The sequence below is a fragment of the Planococcus citri genome, chromosome 4 (assembly GCF_950023065.1).
Source record: "Planococcus citri chromosome 4, ihPlaCitr1.1, whole genome shotgun sequence".
In the NCBI taxonomy this organism is placed as follows: Eukaryota; Metazoa; Arthropoda; class Insecta; order Hemiptera; family Pseudococcidae; genus Planococcus; species Planococcus citri.
The window spans coordinates 47067699-47090751 of NC_088680.1; the positions used below are offsets into that span (position 1 = coordinate 47067699).

A 23053-nucleotide genomic window follows, 5' to 3' on the forward strand; every position below is an offset into this window, starting at 1 on the left:
ATAAACAAGGATCGGAAACAAAGTGACGAATTCGATATAGTGTACAGATAAGAGCTAGGTGGCATATTGACGAGCTTTTGTTCGATGAAACGTGAAAACTCGACCCGTGTTCAAATTATCGAGCTTCTACCTTTTCATACATCAAAGGAACCGCTAACGGCTTTTCGTTAATTGTGTGTCGTAAACGCGTCGTTCGACGAAGTATACGTTACGTAATACACATGGTCCTGTGGAAGCTGTGTGTATATGCGAATTGTGTGCGTAGGGTACTATCATACAATATTGTATGTACTGTGTGCATATACGAGTATGTTACAATGTACCTACATATTTGAATATGTTGACGATAGAGAGAGAGAGAAGCCACAAAATAGCTTCTTTCTGTGCATACACGTGCTACGAGTACATACGTACGAGTACGAACGGAATAGTCGAGTCGATGATGGAACCATAATGTGCTCCATTTTTCTCTCCATACTATTCCGGGGTCAATCTTTTCAAAATTCTGAAAAGTCTGAGAAAATGTCTTTGAGTAGCAACAACTGTGAGAAGTGTTTGTTTTTGATTAATTTGGGCTTCAAAAAATAGATAGTAAATTTATTTTCCCTGGGTACAAAAATTGGACCTCAAAATGTGGCTGAAAGGCTGAGACGTCTCCGTGTCAGACATTTACCTAATGAGTACCTCAGCTCAAAAATCATGTTCATTCAAATCTGATATCACAGAAATCGAATTTCTTGAATTTTCAAGTCTGACGAACGACCCTGAGCTATCGCCCACTCTAACCAATAATATTTAAAAACCTGTAAATTTCCCTTCAGAAGAACCGAGAGAACTCTGGCAACGTTAGCAGAAAAATACGTATACTAAAGGTAAAGGTAATCGTACACAGGTTGCGGATTTTCCAAACACGTAGATTTTCGTTTACTCGACGATGTTCAAATGTGTGGGAACACGAACATTTACAACGCCCATTAAAGAATCGCAGACGGTATGTAACCTTTTTCAAATCCATAAATGTGTACCATATACCTACAGCATGCAGGAAGCGCAGATACTTATTTCCACGCCAATAATACACGTTAGTCTATGGAAGAATTACACCGACGATGTAGCCTAATCGGTTTATTTGTACCTATCTGCTTTTCGGGCACTTAATAAACTTCCATTGGCTTATTTCCTTTGATCGTTTACGTATTGCTATTGCATACAAACGTTGTACCATAGGGTCGATAGGGCTAAGAGGGATGAAGGCATACGTCTGCGAATAAGGTTGGGGTATAAATACTCGCGCGTTGACATGGCTGACAGGACACCTCATTAATTTTGTTTAAATATCCGTTTTTTGATATTCGCTATTATTGCATGCGACGACGAGCGCGAGCGAGGTGGCTGAGACGATGACGGACGGACTCCATACGCGGAGCTTATTTCATCCGTGGCTAATACACGTTTCACACGTCTGGCCAACGGTTTCCATAATGTAAGGATTAATTTCGGCTACGTACCTACGCTTATACAACGTATGCATGTACACATACAGCTTGACAAGAGCGTGTGAAATTTGCCACCATTTCTGGCACATTTTCGTCATTAATTTACATTCTATCGAAGACATATTTATTTAGTTAACGCAACGTGTACCGGTACGCGCGGGTTACGCGCCCTTCTCATCGTAACCAAATATGACTGAAAAAAATTCCCCCAGTGTTTCACACACTTTACTATAAATACATATACGAGATGGATATACGAATAGGCTATGTATAGCCTACCTACGCGATACCTATTAATGTTGTGAAATTTCTTCCAGCAATAATAATACCTATACTATGGATAGGTATAGATATGTTGAAATACGACGATTTCATTTGTTGTATAAATTATAATGAGACTATAACGTAGAAGTGAAGTCTAGCTGCCTGAAGATTTATACGCATTCAAAGGATTCAAAATGAACCAAAAGCGCGATAATATGTAAGCAGAGAGTATTTTATTCGCACGTTTGTACTCATAGAAGCCGATCAAATATCTCAAGAAAACAGAACTTCAATCTGAAGGTAGATCTATTTTAGCATTATGAGAGCACAAGAGTGCTCAGAACCTAAAAAAAAATAGGTAAACACTTATTGATTCAAAAAAATCATTTTGAAATCAGCACACAAAATTCATTTAAAAACTCCTTAAAAAATTTGTTTAAAATCAACACAAAAAATTCATTCAAAGTTAATTCAATTCAAAATTGCCACAGAAAAATTCTACACTAAGATGAATATTAAGTTTCAGATTACCTCCGAAATGTTTATCCTACATTGTTTTCAAAAAACGTACATACTCTAAACAAATTCCTGAAAAGTATGCTCGAATTTTTTCGCGATGATTTCAAGTGAATTTGTCGTGGTGATTACGAATACACATAAAACACCAACCTCATAAACCAAATCTAACCCCCTCACTTTACGGGTGTAATAATGTTGTAATTATAAACATCCCCCCAAATTTTGTTTGTGGTAAGTAAGTTTGAATGCATTTTTTGCTGTGATTTGAAATACATAAATTTTTGCAGAATTTTGGAATTAATTTTTTGATTATTTGTGGGAGTTTGAAATTAATTTTTTGTAACGATTTCAAATGTTTTTTTTTCGTGATGATTTAAAATGAATTTTTGGTCAGAATTCGAAGTTAATTTTTTAGTTGTGATTGATATTTCATTTTTTTTTAAAATTTAGTCCAAAATTTGTTCATGGTGATTTCATAGAATGAATTTTTCGGAAGCGATTCATCAAAATTAATGATTAGTATCTAATTTTCCAAAAATGAAATCACCAGTAATTCACCAAAAATTATTATCAGTAACTTACCAGAAATTACAGGTAACTTACCAGAAATTACCAGTAACTTACCAGAAATTACTGGTAATTTATCAGAAATTACCAGTAATTTACCAGAAATTACCAGTAATTTACCAGAAATGACCAGTAATTTACCAGAAATTACCAGTAATTTACCAGAAATTACCGGTAATTTACCAGAAATTACCAGTAATTTACCAGAAATTACCAGTAATTTACCAGAAATTACCAGTAATTTACCAAAAATTACCAGTAATTTACCAGAAATTACAAGTAATTTACCAGAAATTATCAGTAGGGGAGAGGGAGGATGTTTTGGACAGGTGGATGTTTTGGACAGTTGCTGGTTTGACTAGGGAACTATAACCCAGGTATGTCAGACGGCCATTTTGTTCCTGGTTTGACGAACTTAGCATTGCAGTATATGGGAATTCCGCAAACTTTAACCGGGTAAGTATATCTTCAAAACCGTGCACTTTTACAACTTTTTCATAATAACATTTTTGAAAGAGAATTGAACGAGCTTTCCAATGGTATGCTACATATATCAATTGAAATAGGTACATTTAATTGTTTTGAATTTCAGTCATTTTTCAGCACTTCATTTTTGGGTTAAAAATAGTTTGAAATTGTGTGAAATTCACAGCATGTGCTCTAATTTGATGATTACTTTTATTCTATGCCAGAAATTCCATCATAAAAACCTTGAATCGAAAAACAACAATTTTTTTTCGTGAGGAACAAAATGGGAGTCTGACATACCCGGGTTATAGTACCTTAGTTTAACGAGTTAGTTTGATTTTTTTTGACAGGGTTTTCACTATTATGTGGCAATGTCGTACCACAACTGATATTTGACAACATTTACTGGATACCAACTCATGTGATAAAAATATTCCTGCTTTTGTTTTAAAGTGCTGTTTTTGGAAAAAAAATTTGTCTCACATTTTAAGTTCCTTAAAAATAACTGTGAGGGATTTCGTCAAGAGCCCAAGTAAAATGAAATCTCTGATTCCTTCTCATCAATAATCACTAATTATTACCTTTTCATGAAAAACTGATACTTTTTTCCCACAGCCAGTTTAAGTAGAAATGGCATAGTGGGGATGTTTTGGACACTGCGATAAATTTGTGTTAATTTGTTATGTTTGCTGGGTGTACAAATGCCTCAGTTTTATCCGACAAATCCAGGAAAGACTTTTAATGAATCTGGAATGATAAATGCTAATCAAGAACAATTTGAAGTTGCCTCCTGAAAATATGTTGATTCGAGCAGGCCAACACTGGCTGAAAAATATGGCATAAAAAAGTCGACTCTTCAACATTGCCTCACTAATATTAAAAGCAATGAGAGTCAGCTGAAATTGTGTGAAATTGTGTACAGATAGTGACAATTGATTTCTAATGGATTGAAATTTGGTATTTCCAAAGATAAACATTCAAAAAAACGTCTTTTCTCAGCGTGTCCAAAACATCACCCATTTGTCCAACACATCCACCCAAAATGTGTTTTCTTCAAAGTCCAGTGGTTTGTTCAATTTGGAACTTAAAATTTTTTTGAGTAGGTCAAAATGTGCGCGTTGAGATCCTCTTTCAAATAAGACCAACCCCACCTTTCTAGGTGTTTCCTATCGCTCGCAATTTCAAATCAAAGAAAAGTGTCCAAAACATCCTCCCTCTCCCCTACTATACCAGAAATTACCAGTAATTTACCAAAAATTACCAGTAATTTACCAAAAATTACCAGTAATTTACCAAAAATTACCAGTAATTTACCAAAAATTACCAGTAATTTACCAGAAATTTCTAGCAAGCTTACAAAAAATTACCAGTAAGTTTACAAAAAATTACTTACTAATAATTTACTTAAAATTTCCAGTAATTTGCAAAAAATTATTATCAAACCAAAAATTACTACTAATTTTCCAAAAAATCAATGATTTACGAAAATCATGTCCTATTCCTGACATTTAAAAACGAAAAAAATTAATTGTTTCAAATATTTTACAAATGTCTTCCCCAAATTTCGAAAAGAGCCTCCCTTTCTTTTCACAAAAAAAACAGATCCATATCAACATCCCGTCGAATTTTCATCAATAGCATTTCGTAATCGAATTTAAAGCAGAAAACGCATCCGTGGCTTGAAGCTTTCCTCACAGAAGGAAGCTCAGATTTCAATTTTTTTCTGAAACAACACAGTTTTTTTTTACGTTTAAAAATACTCTTTTTCATCAAATTTTGCAATTATCACTTCGCATAAAATTTGAAACCAACCCGTTAAACAAAAAAAAACAACAAAAATTTATCACGTTGCATACAAACTAGGAAGTACAAAAAAAAATAGTAACAAATTTAGGTAATTTAAATCGAAGTAACTCAACACCCGAAACTACGTCACATTTTTCTTTTTCACGCGCTTCTTGTTGCCCAAATAATTCATTCTCAGCTTTCACTGCATTAACAATCGTTTACTACTTTAACATCTCGACGCGACATTAAATTGGAGCAATTTCAAAAAGACGTCTTTCTTCTTACTTTGTGTCTTACTTTTCCCCTAGAGAAAGTTTACTTCTTTCGTAGTAGGTACCTAACTTAAATTAAGAAATAATAACAATGCAACGGAAAACGAGAGATAGCTGGAAATTAAAAATCGATAAAGAAGAAATAAGGGAAGTCTATAAAATGATCCATTTTTTGAAGGTTTTATCTATGCACATTCTATAGTCGTAGATTTTATTGTTCGGTAATGTAACCAGTTGAATATGAAAAAAATTACTTCCCTATGATTTCCGTTTCCAGAACATCAATGTGGAGGGAAAGTTTTTTTTTCATATACCTACGAGTTGATAGTAAAAGTAATACCTAGACTTCGTTTCAAAGGGGAAGAAATTTATTACCGACGATGACTAACGCACGGAACAATATAAATAACCCATTGGAGAATAGCTTCGTTTTTTAATGGACGTTGGGATTACGATAGAAAGTTTCAATTTCTCAATCGACTATTACAGAAAGATAGTCTCAGAGGGGAATTGTTGTCTTGACCGTCATGAAAGCATACCAAATGAAATTTCCAGATGCACTTATTGAAGTTTATATATTAATTCCGCGAATATTGAGACCCGCTAAAATAACTCGATAGAGTTTTTTTGTCTTTATTTTTCGAGATTGTTTCGAAAAAATTGAAAGATTAGTGGAATGTTGGCACTTTTATTGGAAAATACAGGGTGTCCACTTGAAATATCGGTTTTACACATTTCAAGAATATACTCGGAGCTCTCTCAATTTTTAAGATAGGCAAGGTACTCTGACAATAGAATTTTCCCAAATTTTAAAATTACCAACTGGCTCGTTCCTGATTTCGCGAATTAGCCAAGTTTACTTATTCACTTTTTGAACACCCTGTATGAAAATCACGATGTCAGGCATTTGATGGGACACCCTGTATAAAACTGGAACGTTCATTGACCTCGTACGACTTTGAGTACATACAAAGTTGTATGCATGAACGTAAAACGTGAACCACTGCGTGTAAAACCGTGGAAAAAAATTACAATTTAACCAGCGTAAAATTACCATACCTCGATTACGAATTGATCACCACGACGAATTTATTCGCTCAAAACTGTCGACCAGCTTATGACACTGGAATATATTCGAAAATGCCACCCAAAATAGCGTATTCGTGCCGACGAATGTAATTGAATCGGCGCATTTACAACGAAACGTGCTAAAAACACGGTTACGCATCTAGTGAAAGTTAAACGAGAGCTTTCAATGAAACGTGGTTCGGAAAGTTTTGAAAGTGTAAGTGTAAAACGGGAGAGACCGGAGACGATATTTACCTTAGTTTTGTTCTTCCCATCGCGTCGCCTCGCGCTTTCTCTCGCGCACTTTATTACAGCGACACGATTTTTTTTCTCCTTTCCTTCGTTTCTGTTGTATACCTCCTCGACGACGGTGTAAAAAAAAGCTCGTAGCAATTTAATTTTACTTTCTTATAATTTTACGCGATAATCTTAACGACAGCGGCGCCAGCGGCGACGCAACAATTCGTCTTAACAACTAATTCAACGACGCTGGTGTCGCGTGGATGAAAATTTTTCGCCAAGCTGGACGTCGTCGTTGCAGTTTATTTTCCTCTTAAAGTTTTTTGATCGAGTTAAGACACGTGTAATATTTCTTGGTTTCGAGTATTTCGTCAGGATTTGATTTTCCAATCACACGTAAGACCTTAATTAAGTTAGGTACCTATTTCTACCTATACCTATTGTTGAAAAAAAAACAATGAAATGAAAAATTTCTACTTGTGTTTTGTTCTTCTGCATTCGATGCATCGTTCTGAGATTTTATCAGAACGATGACAATATTTAGCCTACTCGTTATTTTGTGGGGATAAAAAAACATCTTGGTTGTCTACACTAAAAGATGCTTCCGTATTATTGTCATCGAGAATTCACTTCACACAAGTTCTCTGACGATGTTTATTTTGACATTTCTTACGCTTTAAGAATGTGCTGTGACGCTTGTAAAGACTCGTGTTTCAATAACAAACGTAGAAGGGAGAAATTTGTTGTACTGACAATGACAATTGACAAAATTAATGACGTGTTTTGATACTCGTCAAAAAACTCTTACTGATGTTTGGTTTTCAGAAATAATCATCTACATGATGGCTGAAGATTTAATGTTGAGCAAGAACGATTGACTTTCTGAATCTAATTTTTCTCTCAGATTCTGGATTTGAACTGAGGGTCGTACCGAAGTCGTTTTCTGTGAGGGGGGAGATAAGAATGTCAACTTGTGACTTCGTCGAAAATCACTTTTACTCCCTAGTTGAAAAAACTACTATTACTCAAACAACAAATATAGATGATGTGTTCTAATATGGATTTTGGCAGATTTATAGAATCCACGAGAATCAGTGGCGTCGTGCTCCAAATTTTCGGTGGTGGGGGGGGGGGGGTGATTCGAGTACAAAAATTCCGAATGATTTTGAGAGGGGGATGGGTGGTCTCAACTGAGAATTTGTTGATTGATGCGGTAGAAAAATATCAATTTTGCCAATTGATATAGGCAATATTCTTGTGACTTATGAAAATTTCTTTGGTTCTTTTTTGGATTTTTGGAGGCTTCAAATTAATGTGAAATTTGTTCATTTTAAAATGAGAAACAAATTGTCCGAATGAATCGAGAGGTATATGTAGCTTTTGAAAAATTTCATTTCGAGATGCCTAAAAACGAGTTTTTTTTAATGTGAGGAGTTTATTTTTTGGTTTTTAAAATTTTAGAACTTGAATGATGTTTTTTTGAAGGAAGTTGATTTTGAAAGATAAAAACAGAACAGGCCCGAACTGCTAAAGTGAATGCACTTGAAAATTTGTGCTTCGAGAAATTCGAAAAAAATAAACGAATTTTAATTTTTTTGCTATGAGTGTAGTTTTTATCAACTTTGTCTTTTTCATGAAATACGTCATAAAGGGGTCTCAGAAAAAGACATCTGAATAAATTTAAACTTTTTTTGATGTTTGAAATTGAAAATTGAATTTTTTCGAATTTTGATTTTTTTGTGAGGAGTTCATTTCATCGAGTGAAAGGGTTTTTTCAACTTTTTCAACAGATAAGTAAAAATAGAGGTCAAATGGGTCAACTTCACCCATCAAAACTTTTTTTCATGTTTTAAATAAAAAAATCGCATTTTTTCGCAAAGTTTCAATTTTTTTAAATCAACTTTGCAACATGGTACCATCCCAATTTTTTAATATGTTGTTCAACATGAAAAGTTGTCCATAATATATTTTTTTCAGAATTTTTGAGAGTCGGAACGATATGATAACTATGTTTTGAAACTTTTCGAGCTGATTTTTCGTACAAAAAAAAAAGTGGCAACACTGATTTTTATGATGTCACCAAAAAGCCTTTCAAACCCCCTAACTATTGGGAAAAGTTCCATTTTAGTAGGTATCGCGGTTATCGAGTAATCCACTGCTGAAATGGATGATATTTCAAGTTCACTGAAAATTTTGACACCCTCTAGCAGGCTTCAAAAAAGGGCAAGAGGGCTGGGATTTGCGCCATTGGTCATCCCTCTGGAAGGTCTTTCCATAGGAAAAATTTCAAAAAAATCGCCGACCCCCCCCCTCCCTTACCACTTTTTGGTTAAATTGACGTGAAATGACCCAGCTGGGAACTATAATATAAATGCATATTAGTCCAGGAAAATTAGATGAAAAAAAAGGGTCATTGGGAAAAATGGGGGAGAAAGCTGAATTTTGGTATACTGGTCCATTTTTTTGTGCTGAACACGAATCCGATGAGTCCCCGGTCGTCCCTGGTGTGCGTTCTCCCCTATTGTGGATCTAAGCCCCCCAAAACCAGTTTTTTGCAATTTTCTCCCCCGCATTGCATTTTAGCGAGAAATAGGTGATTGGATAAGAATCTACGTAAAATTTCCGATCTAGTGATATATCAACTTTCTTTCTACCCCCAAGGGGGGTGGAACCACAACCATTCAAAAAAGGGGGTTTCCCAAAAAATACATAAGGGCTATAGGCGCCTAAGAGCGGTGAAATGGTCCCCAAAAGCGTTTAACATGAAAGGTGGGTACCATAGAGAAACCTCTGCGCAAAAAATTTCAGATCCACACCCCCTACCTTTTTTGCGGAGCCCCCCTTTTTGAAATTTCAGTAGCACTTTTCTCAGCCCCATTTCAACCGATTTTGAAAATTTTTTTGGAAGTTATGTACATCCTTGATAGGTATTCACACAAAAATTTTCAACCCCCTCCCCTCAAATTTACCCCTCAAAATGGCGTTTTTTTCATTTTTTTATGCCTATTAACAATCAAGATTGCGAGGTACAATTTTGTAAACACGTTTTTTGGATGTATTTTTGGCCCCCAAACATCATATACTATATCAGAAATTTTTGCTTTGGTGCGCCGTGGTGAAAACTTGGAATAATGTATCGTAGGGGGGTGGGGGGTGAAATGGGAATTTTGAAAAAAATAACTATCAATGAGTAGGGTATCGTTTTCATATGATTCGATACCGCTGAGCACGAATATGACCTCAGATTTTCTGCTACACTCACCTACCCCTCTCCAGAGCCCCTCAGCCCCCCTCAATTTTCACGATTTTCGAAATATAGTTATTTTGATGATGTTGGTGTCGTTTTCATATGATTCGATACCGCTGAGCACGAATATGACCTCAGATTTTCTGCTACAATCACTTACCCCTCTCCAGAGCCCCTCAGCCCCCTCAATTTTCACAATTTTCGAAATAAAGTTATTTTCGTGATGTTGGTTTCATTGCTATGGGAAAATTACATAAGTTCATTGTTATTGTACATAAAATTTCTCGTAGAATCAGCTACAGCACATGGCTTCCCCCCGAGGGGGGTGGATCCTTCAATTTTTTTCCACGCAGAAAACGCAACAAATCTGTATGTGTACTGGACTGTATAGGTCTGCGGAGCATATGTGGCATAATAATTATTCATGATAACTGTAACTTGAGTATGTATGAGTAGGTATGTATTTTATAATTCAATGACTACCTACATAAAAAATCACAAGAAAAAAATATGGTAACGAAATACTTATAAAAAAAGTAAAGAATGTTAATTTGTGATTCACTTAATCGTCACCATCACTTGCTGTAGCTGATTCTACGAGAAATTTTATGTACAATAACAATGAACTTATGTAATTTTCCCATAGCAATGAAACCAACATCACGAAAATAACTTTATTTCGAAAATTGTGAAAATTGAGGGGGCTGAGGGGCTCTGGAGAGGGGTAAGTGATTGTAGCAGAAAATCTGAGGTCATATTCGTGCTCAGCGGTATCGAATCATATGAAAACGACACCAACATCATCAAAATAACTATATTTCGAAAATCGTGAAAATTGAGGGGGGCTGAGGGGCTCTGGAGAGGGGTAGGTGAGTGTAGCAGAAAATCTGAGGTCATATTCGTGCTCAGCGGTATCGAATCATATGAAAACGATACCCTACTCATTGATAGTTATTTTTTTCAAAATTCCCATTTCACCCCCCACCCCCCTACGATACATTATTCCAAGTTTTCACCACGGCGCACCAAAGCAAAAATTTCTAATATAGTATATGATGTTTGGGGGCCAAAAATACATCCAAAAAACGTGTTTACAAAATTGTACCTCGCAATCTTGATTGTTAATAGGCATAAAAAAATGAAAAAAACGCCATTTTGAGGGGTAAATTTGAGGAGAGGGGGTTGAAAATTTTTGTGTGAATACCTATCAAGGATATACATAACTTCCAGAAAAATTTTCAAAATCGGTTGAAATGGGGCTGAGAAAAGTGCTACTGAAATTTCAAAAAGGGGGGCTCCGCAAAAAGGGTAGGGGGTGTGGATCTGAAATTTTTTGCGCAGAGGTTTCTCTATGGTACCATCCTTTCATGTTAAACGCTTTTGGGGACCATTTCACCGCTCTTAGGCGCCTATAGCCCTTATGTATTTTTTGGGAAACCCCCTTTTTTGAATGGTTATGGTTCCACCCCCCTTGGGGGTAGAAAGAAAGTTGATATATCACTAGATCGGAAATTTTACGTAGATTCTTATCCGACCACCTATTTCTCGCTAAAATGCAATGCGGGGGAGAAAATTGCAAAAAACTGGTTTTGGGGGGCTTAGATCCACAATAAGGGAGAACGCACACCAGGGACGACCGGGGACTCATCGGATTCGTGTTCAGCACAAAAAAATGGACCAGTATACCAAAATTCAGCTTTCTCCCCCATTTTTCCCAATGGAATGCTATTTTTCCTGGACTATATTGGAATTCAAGTTGAAATTGTCAAATCCCATTTTCTGGACACGGGTATGGGGGAAGCTTCCCCTGTCACCCTTCAGTATGGCCCTGTTTGAACTTCCTCGGTCACATCATTTGAATTGAATTTCAGCTCGAATAACTAATTTTCAGATAAATGTTAATTCCAAATTCACCTTGAAAAATTTAATCCAAATCTCCGTGAAAAAATCATATTTTAAAATCACCGATTCTTAATTCAACCGAAAAATTCATTTCAAGGAACTAAAAAAAATCCATTCGAATTCACCTCGACAAATTCATTTGAAAATTACCCACCTACTGTGAAAAAATTCATTTGCAATCGGAAAAACACTTCTAAATTGAATGGAGTTCTGAATCTCCATCCAAAAAATTATTCTGGAAAAGTCACTGACAAAAAAAATGATTGAAAGCTGTCACGGAAAAATTCATTCATAGTGATGCCAAAAAAATTTATTGGAATTGAACACTAAAAACAACTCATTTGAAATCAACAAAACAAAATAAATCATTCATCATAAAAAAAATCAATCATCTATCAATATTTTTTATCTGCTTGTGGACACTTATGGTGTAGGTAGGTAACCTTCGTGAACCAAAACCTCGTCTGCAGCCTTGGCTAAAGAAAATAACACTGGAATGACAACATTTCGTCTCGAGGAAAAATCCCTTATTCCAGTACAGAGTTGATGATTTTGGGACCTGGGGTGTTCAAGAGCGGATGAGAAAGAAGTGAGGATGGTACCAACGACATCGATGTCGTTGTCTTCGGCTTTATTAAATATTCACTTGTTTTTGGGTAATTCGTTCGAACACATTTTCGCCTAACTCTAAGTATTAAGTTTTGAAAATAGAACCTCTTCTAGGCTCTTTGTTGACGCGCCGCCGCCGCCGCCGCCGCCTGTCGACGCGCATTTTAGGCAGGAAGAAAATCGTCGCCGAGTGGTGTAATGTATAATGCAAAGGAAATAATTAAATGTAATCGTGGCACGCGTCTATAATTCACGCCTCGAAACGCTTGACTCGGTAAAAATCGCTTCACCATATACGACTTCTTAGCGTCTAAAATATTTAAAGTTAGCTGTTAACAAACGAATGATGTGACACGTTAGTGCCCCACCATGCTGCCTCCTTCGCTGTGTCGAAAGGGTAATAGAAGCGTGCGCCGTACGAGTCGAGCGACGGCTGCATACGGTGCCAGGTAAAACTTTGAGCAACATGATTAATTATCTTTACTTTAACATATTAAGTAAAAACTATGCTGTGACATTTTCTACTCACGTTCGAAGTAATTTCCGTTTTGTTATTTTATTCTACGTATCAAGAGTTTAATGTAATTTTAAAACATACCGAATTCGCGCGCTAAAACGGTTTAATATGATGCGAAGCTATGGGTATGGGTAGGTAATTTGATTAGTTAACTGGTATAAAAGCGCACAGAATATGAGAGGCGAAAAAAAAACTCTGTTAATTTATTATACTCTTACATGTGCGAAAAGTACCTGTTTTTATACCTGTATGAAGGATACTCAATGCAGGCGACAGAGGGCCGATAGTCCGACACAATACCACTACAGAGTGCAGGAACGGTACAGATGGTGATGTGCGCGAAATTGTGAAAAAATTGTTAATAGATGATGATAAAAAATTGAAACATGATCTGTAAAAATTGTAGAAAAATTGTAGTTGCATCGATACCTATTACAATATGTTAGCGGCTTGAAGGGTAGAAGGGCTAGAAATGAGCTGTTGAGAGGCGTGAGATGCGACGTGCAACAGGGTTAAGTAAAATCAAGTAATTCTCGAATCATTTTCAATGTTAAATCTGTGTACCTACATATCAAGTATTAGCAGAAAGTTGAAAGATTCAAAAAACATGAAAAATACTGATAGAATAGAAGAAAATAACCAAAAGTTGGGAAAATGACTCATTTGGAAAAATTTTGCATAACTAGTTTAAATTATTGAAAATTACTAAAAAAAAATAATCTAATGCACATGTTCTCAAAATTGAGTAATGATTTATCAAAAATGTTAAAAGAATACAACAAGTGGTTGAATTGATCTCCCATGTTATTGAGAATTGTCATAAATTGATGAAAAACCAGAATAACTGAGCAAGGTTTTCAGAAAATTTGTAGAAAATTTGATAAAATGTCACAAAAATGATTGAAGTTGTCTAAAAATTAAACTTCGCCAAAAAACGATCAAAATATTGAAAAAATGATTCCAATTTGAAAAATTCATTGAAAATCACGAAAAATTGATCGTTAGATTGTGCAAAAATCACAATATAGATTATCATTACAAATCGTAAAATTGGTATAGAAATCGTCTTGAAAGTTGCCAAGAATTGATGGATTTTCCGTGAAATCGCACAAAACTTTGCAACAATTTCTTAAATATAGGTAGTTAAAAAACCAGTTAAAATTTCAGAAAAAGGGTGTAAAAAATCTCCATGCAGAACTTGATCTCAAAATTTGATTAAAATCTTGCAAAAGTCTAGATTACCTATCAAAAATCAATTATTTAAATACCAAGGTATTCTCAATAAAGTTTGTTTAAATTATGGAAAATTGGTAAAATTAGGTTTTGAAGTTATTGAAAATTGAAAAATTAGTGAAAAATCAGCGCATTTGAGCGATTTTTGCTGAAATGGTTTGAAAATTTGTTGAAATGTTATGAAAATAGTAAAAAATAACAAAACGATTTTTACTGGAAATGGAAAATTTTCCAGGCTCTAATTTTGTGTAAGTATCTTTTTTTAGTTTTATCAAACTTTTTGGGCTTCATTATGTACATTGTACTTAACCCATCATAAGGAGACCAGCACTGTTCTGGTGACCAAGGACATTTTTTTTTTTTTTGAAAAGGAAGTCCTGTTGAAAGATTTTTTATAAAAATTAAAACTTTTTTAAAAATTTGATATGGTGCAATATGCCTTTTAGGTGGTTATTCTAATAATGCATGCTTACATCATTCTCTATTCTATATCCCATAATGTAAAGATGCACTGTAACGTGGGAAATTATGTAGGGTGTGATAGAGGACATACTTGAAGGTCGCAGCGGTACACATCAAAGACCAGAAGTACATACGATGACTTGATTCCAGCTATTTGAGGTGGCAGGAGTCTCCTCGAAGTATGAGAGTATGTGGTAATTCTCTTTCTCGATATGCTACAGGGATTTATCTCAAATCGCATTGTTTTTCATAGTGGTCCAATACCCACTTGGCACGGACATGTTTTATTCACTAATTAAGTTGGAATTATCAAGAAAGAGGATGATCCAACGTTTGGTTATCATTTTACTTTTTGTGGCCAATCTGGGATGGACCTAGGCATCTATAGTTGGTGCGTGTGTTTATTAAGTCCTCTTCAATGTAAAGAAGCCACCGACAGCCACTATTATTGGGGTAGGCTAAGGAAAAGAGGGGGTGAGATGGTCAGCAGTGTTCAGTAAGTAGGTAGTTGCTTACATGGTGGTGTCTCCACTTAATTAATTATTGCCTTACCTTAGTTAATTGATGATGTCATTTTATTGTGATTATTGGACAATGACCCTCTGTGATCAAATGTAATTACCTATTTCGCCCATTGGAAGTATAATTGAATATATTTTGATAAGATTTCAATGTCAGTTGATTGTCATAATCTGCAGAGATTCGTACCTAGACCTACCAATACCTCTCAGAGCTCAAACTGGGACAGAGTAGTACCTGGGTACACTTATTACCATATTTGGTTGCAGCAAATACCAAGTAGTCCAGGTTACCAGTTTGACAAAGATGAACCCGGGACCAGGACTATCCCTGGTTGGCACATTTCTGGTAATATCTGACTACTCATTTCTGCAGTCAGAAATTGCCGTTTTGACAGTCAGATTTGCAGTCTGACTACAATCAACCAATCAGAAACAAGTATTTTTTTGATATTCCAAGATGGTGCTGACTTGTCAGAAGACTGAGTGGAGATCTGAGTGTGGATCTGACATCTGACGTCAGATCCACACTCAGAACCACAGTCAGATATTGCCGTTTTGGCAGTCAGAAAATACATTCTGACTGATATGTGGTCAGATCCCTATAGTGGAGTGGCAAACAGCTGAAATACAGGAGAAAACTGCATTTGATGAAAGAAGCGTGAATTTTGGTATGGTGAATTTTTGAACCAAAATGAAGTTTTTAAGACCGAGAGCCACTCGAGCTCTCCCCTCCTTCGAGGGGGGTGGGGCTTACAATTTTGAAAATTTTCCTGTGGTTAGAGTTTTAATCAGAAATCCAATATTATGGTGTCTGCTGTTAGATATTGATCAGCACTTTCTATTTTCACCATTGAAACCATCGTCCCCCCTCTCCCCCTTGCGTGGGGCTCAGCCCCCTAAATTGTGGATCTAGAAGACGTTGAGACTCGGAAATGTTATTTTGTGAAAATATACTAAGTAGAGAGTACAAATAATTTTGATGGTTCATTTTTGGTTCCCTCCCCCCTCTGCCCCCTGTGGCACCTTAAAACTTGAAAAACGCGCAAAATTGCCGCTTTAATGACAAAACATGGTGGAAACGGTGAGCTAAATGCTAATTCTTCTTGAAACTGGTAAGAAACATTTATTGAAAGCAATACGTAGCGCGAAAAATGACGACTCTCCCCTTTATGCGCCCCCCTCAACCCCTAATTGCAAAATAAAATATACTGGTCAAAATTCCATCAGAATTGAAATATTAAGCCAGTTACCATTCAATATTGATCGATATGTTCCGCTAAAAGTGTCGGAATCATCGCATACCTCCCACCCCCTCATGGGGGCAGACCCCTAAAATGTGGAGTCGATGAAAAACCCACTTATGGAACTGAAATTCTGTAAATATGTACTTCTCTGGTCATGTGAATATATTTAATGGTCCATTTCATCGATTACATTCATCACCTCGCCCCCGCCCGCCCCTCCCCCCTTTATATGCCATTATACAAAATTTGATCAAAAAGTAACCCCTCCTGCTTTCTTGCACGCTCCATAGAAAAGTTACAGAAGTCGTTGTACACTTAATGGATAGAGAATTTCATCAGCTTTCCAACGGTATGTTTGTGATCATTGTGAGATGAAAACAAGCGAACCTGTGTCCATTAAAAGTGAATGAAGGTTTGGGTGCTCGGTCCATGCGAAAGCAATTTTTGAATTTTCTATCTCCTACTTATTGTCGAGCTTCAGAGGAACGTTACATTACAGAAGTTGTTTTATACTCGATCTATAGAGAATTTTATCAGCTTTCCAACGGTATGTTTGTGATCATTGCGAGATGAAGGCATTGGTGACCATTTGTCAAAAATTTAACGATTGCTTCTTGCTTGAACCAAACGCCCACAGTGCTTCATTCACTTTATTGGACACAGGTTTGCTTGTTTTCATCTAACAAACATACCGTTGGAAAGCTGATAAAATTCTCTATCGATCGAGTATAAAACAACTTCTGTAATGTAACGTTCCTCTGAAGCGCGACACAAAGTAGGAGATAGTAAATTCAAAAATTGCTTTCGCATGGACTGAGCACCCAAACCATCGTTCACTTTATTTAAGGTGTCTTACGTATTGCTTTCAATAAATGTTTCTTACCAGTTTCAAGAAGAATTAGCATTTAGCTCACCGTTTCCACCATGTTTTGTCATTAAAGCGGCAATTTTGCGCGTTTTTCAAGTTTTAAGGTGCCACAGGGGGCAGAGGGGGGAGGGAACCAAAAATGAACCATCAAAATTATTTGTACTCTCTACTTAGTATATTTTCACAAAATAACATTTCCGAGTCTCAACGTCTTCTAGATCCACAATTTAGGGGGCTGAGCCCCACGCAAGGGGGAGAGGGGGGACGATGGTTTCAATGGTGAAAATAGAAAGTGCTGATCAATATCTAACAGCAGACACCATAATATTGGATTTCTGATTAAAACTCTAACCACAGGAAAATTTTCAAAATTGTAAGCCCCACCCCCCTCGAAGGAGGGGAGAGCTCGAGTGGCTCCCGGTCTTAAAAACTTCATTTTGGTTCAAAAATTCACCATACCAAAATTCACGCTTCTTTCATCAAATGCAGTTTTTTTTTCATTTGCCACTCCACTATAGGTACTATACGATATATTGGTATATTATGTATCAAGCAGTCCGGTCGGACTGCCCCGCCAAGCTAGAAAAAAAAATTCACACAAAAAAAACAACAATAATAATAATAATAACAAACGTGATGACAGTCCGGCCACTTACTGCTTATATTCTCTGAACAACTAAGCGTATTTTTGATGTTCAATTTCTCGCGAATAAAGAAACGTACGATTCTGATTTTTTGATATGTTGTTGGCATCAACGAGAGCTTTAATTTGGTATATTCACAAAGTTTCTACGGTAAAAAATGATGTAGATTGTAGTACCCAAAGTTAGCATTTTGGGGTAATTTTTGAAATCTCAAATCTTCGTGTCATCAAAAAACTACTGAACCAATTCAAGTCAAATTTCGTACACTGGTGTAAATTAACGAGTTATTTCTAAATACAACGTCAGTTTTTTAAAAAAAATATTTTTGACCCCCTTTTTCTCAATTTGAAAATTTCTCTCCCCCCAAAAACACCCCTAAAATGAAAATTTTTCGTGGTACCGTAGAAAAGCATCATCTACATCATATTCACTATCAATGTGCAAAATTTCAAGCAAATCGGTTCATTAGGAGAGGCTGTAGCCCTGACAACGGAAATTACCTTCATGATTTTTCAGTGACAGAGATGAGAAAGTAGTGGAAAAGAAGAAACAAAATAAAAATTTTTAGTTGAAGTGTAAAAAAGGGTCATCTACATGACTTGCACTACCACTATACAAATTTTCAAGTAAATCCGTTCATTTGAAGAGGCTGTAGCCTTGTCAACGGAAAGTTCCGGTGGTATATTTTACCGATTTCCGGCGGCATCCGTGGAGATAACAGAAAAAGGAGAAGAAAGCAGTTTGGGCGAAGCCCATGGGGGGGTGTGGGGGGGACGAAGTCCCCCCCAACGAACAGAAACACTAAACAGTGATAAGACTGATAAGAAGTATATTCCTCCTTCGTTAATCGTGATTTTATAGTTTGTCAATCATACTTAAAAGTATTAAAAAATGGTTGCTAATAATTTGAAAGAAGAACGAAGAGCTGAACCTCAGACCTCAGTTCATGCGGATTGAAAGAAATATGTATATACTCTAAAAGAAATCGTAAGTGTTACCCATTTTATAGATTATTTGTAAAATTCTATGTATTCCACCTTATGGTATCTATATCCAGATCTACTGTAAATATTCATAATATCTACGTATCAGTTCTTCAAGTCTGAATTGTAAAGATCACTGAAACTTGAAATCTGTTATGTAAATGTGTTTCGAAGTGTTCCAATCCCAAACACATTCTAACCCTTCGTTATTTCTTCTATTTTCAGGCTGGTAACATGTCATTTTATTAAATCTATCTAACAACAAAATAGCCTTGATTCGGTGAGTAATCTAAGGGTTACTTCAGTCTATGCGCTCAAATAGTTACTTATCATTGGAAATAGAACTAATCTGGAGAAAGATAGAACCGTACCTTTAGAATTAGCTGAACAGTAGTAAGTAAACTTCAGACCTCAGCTTCACGTTTAGCTGCGTTTTTACTCAATTAATGTTCAATTCTCTTTGTTTTGTTCTAGATAGATACCTACGCCAAACAAGTTGGCTCAAATCGCAAAACATTATCACTCGTGTCAGCAAGACTGAACTGTGGTATAGAAGAATATTATTCTTAGAATTGACTCAGCTCATGTTACAATTTTACAAAAAGCCGAAAAGCAAAGTAAACCTGAAAGAAAACGCTCTCAGTAGCTAAAACGTAACGTTCAAATAGTCAAACAACGAAGAAGAAAATAATTCATCACAGTGTAGAAAATTCTGCGGTGGTCCATCGCATTGATATCAAATAAGTATTTATTGTATGTTTTATTATTATCAATGTACCTAAGTACTTTACTTGGTAATCTGTTAATCCTTTATTACAAATTAAATTTGCATCGTGTTAGAATAGCTATAGACACAATGCAATCTATAGATTTCGGATGTGCTCATTGAGTTGTCTCATCATTGATCGAGTTGTAATATGTAGGAGTAATTTATCGTTGTACGTGCATTGTTTAAATTTTCTATTTCCTATTTTTATGTTGTGCTTTTCCGCGATTTTAATTTTATGTCAACGATTTTTTAAATTACAAGTATAAGGTGAGTTGTTTATTTTCAGACTCATTCTGTTCTATATGCAGTTACCATAATACATGATCTTGTGCGTTTCTATTAGTTACTTCGGTATTGATTTTTTCCATCAATAATATGCGTCGATGGTTTGGTACCTATCAATCGCGCGTAGAGTACAACATTCAGATAATTTTACCGATTAGTTATTCGTCTCTGTTTGAAGATGAATTTACCGAACGAGTTTTGAATGCACGTTATTATAGTATGTACCTAGGCTGAACTATGCACTACACTTCACAGAAGTGTCCTCTTTTTAATGTGACTGAAGTTTTGGAAATTCTTTGAAATTTCTTTCATAAATTTTGAAGGGATTAATCCTCTAATTAGTATGAATTATTTTTATTCTTCAAGTTAACTCTCCCTAACTTAGGTACTTTAAAATCGATTACTTCTGCAACTTTGATAGGTATTTCATTATAACTATTTGGCGAGAGAATAAATTTTTCTTTGCAGAGGTCAACATCTTTAATAATTTTTGATATTCTCCATTTTCGATTAAGGGACCCAAAAGCTAGGTAAATATAACGAATGATAGGCCTATCTCTTACGATCATTATAGTTTTAAGGGTTCAATTTATGCAGAACCGTTTTAGTTTTGCACGTTTCAGTTTGAATTTCTTCATTTCAGTTTCAGTTTTTCATCACTGATTGCAAGTATCATTCACCAGTGTACAGATGTCAGATACTCTATCAGTCTCTCTATCATGCAGAAATTATTGTTGCTTTTTTTTAAATATAGGTACCTATTATTATTATTCATTTAGAAAAAAAAAACAACTGATATCCGTCTGAAATAATACTTTTAAGAAGCGAAAAACCTACCGAGCTAAAAAAAAATTACTGCAAAAATTAATGTTCGAATAAAAATTGTGGTAGGCGAATATAATTTAAAAAAAAAAAACGACTGATATCCCCCGAAAAAATACTTTTAAAAAGCAAAAAACCCGCCAAGCTAGAAAAAAAACTGCAAAAGTTGGTCTTGGAAAAAAAAAAAAAAAAAACAGAAACTGTCTGCTGAAAAAATGATGTGATATCAAAGTACCGCCAAGCGATCATTTGTTTTAAAAATTAATTTTTTCTGTCTGGGCTTTGAAAAATTTTAGGCACACCAGTTTCAAAGATGTACTTTATAAAATCATAGGTATCAAAGTAAAAAGTGCTTGAAAATCATTGTAGGATAGAAACACTCAAATCCATCAGGTATTGAAAATGAATCTGAAAACCGGGCCAAGCTTGGCGGGAACTTTTCGGGCCCGGTTTTCAAATTCATTTTCAATACCTGATGGATTTGAGTGTTTCTATCCTACAATGATTTTCAAGCACTTTTTACTTTGATACCTATGATTTTATAAAGTACATCTTTGAAACTGGTGTGCCTAAAATTTTTCAAAGCCCAGACAGAAAAAATTAATTTTTAAAACAAATGATCGCTTGGCGGTACTTTGATATCACATCATTTTTTCAGCAGACAGTTTCTGTTTTTTTTTTTTTTTTCCAAGACCAACTTTTGCAGTTTTTTTTCTAGCTTGGCGGGTTTTTTGCTTTTTAAAAGTATTTTTTCGGGGGATATGATAAATGCTGTTGAAACTTTAATGAAGTAAACCTATACATAGTATCTGTTGTAGGTATGTTCTTTTATTATGTATTCTGTGTACATTACACTCGTTTGATTAATCAAAAGAAAAGCCTATCCGAGATAGCTAGATATACTTAAGATAAATCTCCCCTCTAAAGGGATATTTATTGACCAAACTACCAAGGTCATTGCCGATCTCTCTTCCTATATGTACATATAATCCTAACAACCTCTCTGTGCAAACACAAGCGTAAGACGTTTAAAACGTAAAAAATTCTCCGATTTAATTCTAAGGTAATAATGTAAATAACCTATAATCCCTATGCTTTAGATGTCCAAACAGACAGTACAAGCAATAAAAATATATGATGATATTTTATTTTTTTGATAATTTTTTTTCAAATTTGGCAGCTTTGCGCAAAGTAAGGAGAATTATTTGCAAAGACTCAGGAAGGTTTCATGTTCAAAATAGAGTGATCTAGAAAAATTATGATGCAGAAATGGGAAATGTTCCAAAACAAATATTCAATGAGTCTAATTTATTGCATTTTTTTGATTTTTCCCAACTTTAGTAGGCTTTATACTGGGGGGGGGGGGGCGCAAACACACAGTTGAAGGACCGAGGGAAGTTTCTTCTTGAAATAATGGATTATTTAAAAAAGTTTTGACGCAAAAATGAAGAATTTTGGGAGGAATAGGATTTGTTTGTATTTTTTCAACTTGTATTTGGGGCTCAGCAAGACCTTAAAATATAAGTAAGTAATTGTTTTTTATCATGAGGTAGCAACTTTCGGGGGTGGGTGGTAAAAAATTCCAACATTGCATAATAAGGCACATCCTGATCATCGCTCAGGTAGATACAGATAGGTTCACTTTTGCAAGGGCAGTAAAGTGACGTATTAAAAATGTTTCTACCCCTTCCCATTCTTATTCCATTCACTATGTGTTCTCAAATCGCGACAAAAAATATAATTTTGTAAATCACAATGAAAAGTGAATCATTGAAAAAATGAACTTTGACGGTTTTTTTTTTTTTGTATTTACGAAGCATTCGAACCCTCGAAACGTGAACGTGTATTTGCAATATCCATTTTTTGCGAAAACAAGAGCGAAAGCCACGTTCATCGTAATTTTCATTTTCATAATAATAATTTTTAAAACTCTACGATTGATTGATTATGCTTTTCTGGCGCAGTACGAGTTTGAGCTTGGCGAATCCGTGGTTAGCAGATTGTCGTAAAATTTCAAACTTTTTCGAGAAATTTTCTCGGCGAGCTGAGGTACACACTCGAAGTGGAAGTTGAACGAGGGATGATGTTGAACATCGTTACATGACTTTTTTTCTACTGCTCGCCGAATCTCATCGGTTTTTAATTAGAAAATAAACTTGCGGCGTGTTTTAATTTAGAAATTTTCAATTTACACGATTGGAAACACCTTCGGAACAGATGTGCGATAAGTCGCATAATTCGTCAGAGCTGCTGCTACAACTACAC

At 35.5% G+C, this 23053-nt stretch overlaps 1 protein-coding gene and 1 long non-coding RNA gene across 6 annotated transcripts in view; one reads left to right on the forward strand and one right to left on the reverse strand.

Annotated features, from left to right (window-relative positions):
• The window catches only part of LOC135842556 (CUGBP Elav-like family member 3-A), a 222793-nt gene that overhangs the window by 84196 nt on the left and 115544 nt on the right, over positions 1-23053 (reverse strand). The window lies entirely within an intron of this gene.
• Positions 18710-20588, forward strand: LOC135844797 (uncharacterized). The gene is made up of 3 exons (XR_010558633.1): positions 18710-18916; positions 19138-19305; positions 19387-20588. It is a non-coding gene; the product is annotated as an uncharacterized LOC135844797 (long non-coding RNA).